Below are 4813 nucleotides of genomic sequence, written 5' to 3'. Positions count from 1 at the left end.
TCTTCACCGCTAGCACCACCTGGGAAGCCCATTAATAAAGGAAAAGTAAGAGCCAAATATACAAGCTGGATTTACAAAAGGCAGAGGAACCAGAGATCAAATTGCCAATATTAGTTGGATCATAAAAAAAGCAAGGAAATTGCTCAAAAATTCTACTTCTGCTTCACTGACTACACTAAAGCCTTTGACTGTCGGACCACAACAAACTGTGGGAAATTCTTAAAGAGATGGGAATACCAGACCGCCTAACCTGTCTTCTGAGAAACCTGCATGCAGGTTTCATTCAGAAAGCAACAGTTAGAACCGGACATGGAATACGGACTGGTTCAAAATTGGGAAAGGAGTACATCTTGCCTGGGTATTGTTATCCTGCTTATTTAACTTATATACAGAGTACATCATGTGAAATGCCAGGCTGAATGGCTCACAAGCTGGAATCAAGACTGACTGGAGAATACTGACAACCTCAGATACGCAGATGATACTGTCCCGATGGCAGAAAGCGAAGAGGAACTAAAGAGCCTCTTGATGAAGGTGAAAGAGGAGAGTGCAAAAGCTGGCTTAAAATTGAACATTCAAAAAACTTAAGATCATGGCATCTGGGCCCATCACTTCATGGCAAATAGATGGGGAAAAGTGGAAACAATGACAGACTTTATTTTCTTGGGCTCCAAAATCACTACAGATGGTGACTGCAGCCATGAAATTAAAAGACGCTTGCTCCTTGAAAGAAAAGCCATGACAAACTTAGATAGCCTATTAAAAGCAGAGACATCACTTTACCAACAAAGGTCCATACGCTCAGAGCTATGATTTTTCCACTAGTCATGTATGGATGTGAGTACTGAACCATGAAGAAGGCTGAGCGCCAAAGAATTGATGCTTTTGAATTGTGGTACTGGAGAAGACTCTTGAGAGTCCCTTGGACTGCAAGGAGATCCAACCAGTCCATTCTGAAGGAAATCAACACTGAATGTTCACTGGAAGGACTGATGCTGATGCTGAAGCTCCAATACTTTCACCACCTGATGAGAAGAGACAACTCATTGGAAAAGACCCTGATTTTGGAAAAGATAGAGCACAGGAGGAGAAGGCATCAACGGAGGCAGAGATTGTTGGATGGCATCATTGACACAATGGACATGACCTTGAGATGGAGAAGGACAGGGAAGCCTGGCATGCTGCAATAACTGGGGCTGCACAGTCCGACCTGACTGAACGACTGAACAACAAGCACCAAGAGTCAAACGAAAGAAGAGGCAGTGGTGGAGGGGCCTTGGGGAATATCCTTCATCAGTGGCATAAAGGTCCTCCGTGTCCCATGATTTAGTGTAAGGATAGAAAAGTACAAAATATCAGGTGGTTTGAAATAGAAAAAGTACACATGATAGAAATTTAATACATCATGTATGAGTAGGATTAGGCTAATCTAACTTAACACTCAATCACAAAACAGTATGGAAGAGCACTAGTTCACACACCTCTAAAAACAATATTTAATAAAAAAATTCTCACATTTAAAGTGTGAAAAATTAAAGTACCCAAAATTTGAAGGCTGGAAAGATATGCTCAGTTGAGTTCAGTCGCTCAGTTGAGTTCAGTCGCTCAGTCGTGTCCGACTCTTTGCCACCCCATGAATCACAGCACACCAGACCTCCCTCTCCATCACCAACTCCTGGAGTTCACTCAAACTCATGTCCATCGAGTCGGTGATGCCATCCAGCCATCTCATCCTCTGTCATCCCCTTCTCCTCCTGCCACCAATCCCTCCCAGCATTAGGGTCTTTTCCAATGAGTCAACTCTTCGCATGAGGTGGCCAAAGTTTCGCTTTAGCATTAGTCCTTCCAATGAACACCCAGGACTGATCTTTAGAATGGACTGGTTGGATCTCCTTGCAGTCCAAGGGATTCTCAAGAGTCTTTTCCAACACCACGTTCAAAAGCATCAATTCTTCAGTGATCAGCTTTCTTCACAGTCCAACTCTTGCATCCATACAGGACCACTGGAAAAACCATAGCCTTGACTAGACGGAACTTGGTTGGCAAAGTAATGTGTCTGCCATCTATATGCTATCTAGGTTGGTCATAACTTTCCTTCCAAGGAGTAAGTGTCTTTTAATTTCATGGCTGCAATCAGCATCTGCAGTGATTTTGGAGCCCAAAAAAATAAAGTCTGACACTGTTTCCACTGTTTCCCCTTCCATTTCCCATGAAGTGATGGGATTGGATGCCATGATCTTCGTTTTCTGAATGTTGAGCTTTAAGCCAACTTTTTCACTCTCCTCTTTCACTTTCATCAAGAGGCTTTTTAGTTCCTCTTCACTTTCTGCCATAAGGGTGGTGTCATCTGCATATCTAAGGTTATTGATATTTCTCCCGGCAATCTTGATTCCAGCTTGTGCTTCCTCCAGTCCAGCATTTCTCATGATGTACTCTGCATAGAAGTTAAATAAGCAGGGTGACAATACACTGCCTTGACCTACTCCTTTTCCTATTTGAAACCAGTCTATTATTCCATGTCCAGTTCTGACTGTTGCTTTCTGACCTGCATACAGGTTTCTCAAGAGGCATGTCAGGTGGTCTGGGATTCCCATAACTTTCAGAATTTTCCAAAGTTTATTGTGATCCACACAGTCAAAGGCTTTGGCATAGTCAGTAAAGCAGAAATAGATGTTTTTCTGGAACTCTCTAGCTTTTTCGATGATCCAACGGATGTTGGCAATTTGATCTCTGGTTCCTCTGCCTTTTCCAAAACTTTATAGCTAATAATGCTGGGATTCCCTCGTGGTCCAGTGGTGAAGAGTCTGCCATGCAACGTAGAGGACGCAGGTTTGATCCCCGGTCAAGGAAGATCCCACATGAGCAGGACAATTATGATTCCACATGTGTGGGGCAGCTGTGCCCATCCGCCGCAACTACTGTCTCCTGAACCACGACTACTGAAACTTGTGCTCCACAACAAGAGAAGACAACACAGTGAGAAGCCAGAGCACCACCTAGAGAGCAGCCTGTGCTTGCTGCAACTGGAGAAAGCCTGTGAGCAGCAACCAAGGTCCAATGCCGTCAAAAATTAAATGAGTAAATAATGAAATAGTTTTGAAAATCATAATAATAATGCCAATACTGTTGGTATTGTTGACTGTTTGATATGCTCTGAAACATTTACGTGCATAATCTCAACTATCTCCAAAAAAATGTTTGACATTTATTAGTTACCCTTCTGTATTTGAAGAGATGGATTAAAGTGGCTAAGCAGCTTAGCCAAGATTATTAAAATCCTAAATTTATAAACAAAAATTAGGTCTCTTTGATATCAAAGTTTGTGTTTTTAGCAAACACATTGCTTTATTGCCAGACACAAATATATTGAAATTCGGAGGACACCACTGCAGATGGCAGGGTTTACAATTTCATAAGATTTCATCCTTCCTTTGATTTCTTATAAGAATGTGATCTGTGCTTTCGACGAAAGAAGTCTCTATAGAAAAAAATTTATAACAGAATTATAAAAGTTTGACAGATAGTCTAAATGTGCAATGACAGGATATATTCCCTGACTCACACCTGCTCAGAAGAGCAAATACAACCTATGGCTCAGTCTCATGAACAGATATACAAATACTGACACATTCATCCTAGATGAACTGCTGGAAAATTTTTCTAAATGTAGGAAGCATTCACCAAAGTGAAGGGCAAATATAAAATATTAATTCATCAAAGGAAAACACTAATACAATAACAGACCAGTGTGATAAAATGATGATATATTTTATCATCATATCAATAAGGACAAGAAAGGCAGTTGATAAAAGAGAAAATCCTATCAAGATGAAGTTGTTCAAACCATTTGCAGCTATACAGAATAATATTCATTTATTAGAAAAAGGATGCTGAATGACCAGGTATCTGACAGGTCTAAAAATGAATGACTTTAGATTGAAAAATTTAACATCAGACAACAACAAACAAAAGCAACACCAACTAAAGCAGAAAAAAAGAATGTAATGTCTTTGTATGTTACAAATGATTCCAGTCCAAGTGGAGATTACACTGGAAGGTAATTAGGATAACAATGTCATACTTGTCTTCTTTAAATTTTTTTTTCTCTAAAGAAATTCAGGAAGTTATCCCTTCCTGAGTAAACCAGATGTAGGAAACTTCAATGTGCAAGAGCATCATTGCAATGATCTCAAGAGTACATTCCACTGGCCTGGATCACACCAATCCCTTGCTCGTTCCCTATTCAGCACCCACCCTTCCTAAAGCTGTTTGCACCACCACAGAAGGCAATGTTCCAAGGTAAGGAATATTGTTTGGCTAAGGGTAAGTGGGAAATTTTTATCTCCTTCTTACCACATTTCAAGAATTCGGGGTTTTAATTGGGAATTATCATCTATGTTAAAACACATATCAACTGACCTAACACAATAAGGAATACTGATATGTACGAGACAAACTACATAAATAATGAAAACTAGAAATATTAAGCACATTCATCCTAACTACAAGAACAACAAATACTATCCTTGGTAACCATCATAATATGACATGAAATAGGCAAGTTCTGCTATACAAGCTACATATCAATTAATACTTGGAAACAAAAGAGAAATAATTGAAAAAATCAAAGTATATGTATGCATATATAGAAGATATTAAGTAGGTAAAATTAAACAGATTCTACAAAATAAAGATGACATCTTACATAACGATTCTGTTTTAAAAGAATATAATAGAAAATTATATCTCACAAGAACACAATTCTAGTATACTAATTAAGAGAAGAGCTATCAAATGAAAGAGGTTAAATGCT

The sequence above is a fragment of the Moschus berezovskii genome, chromosome 23 (genome assembly GCF_049115385.1).
Source record: "Moschus berezovskii isolate FMDL1 chromosome 23, NW_MosBer_1.0, whole genome shotgun sequence".
Classification (NCBI taxonomy): domain Eukaryota; kingdom Metazoa; phylum Chordata; class Mammalia; order Artiodactyla; family Moschidae; genus Moschus; species Moschus berezovskii.
This window is presented reverse-complemented; position numbering follows the sequence as displayed.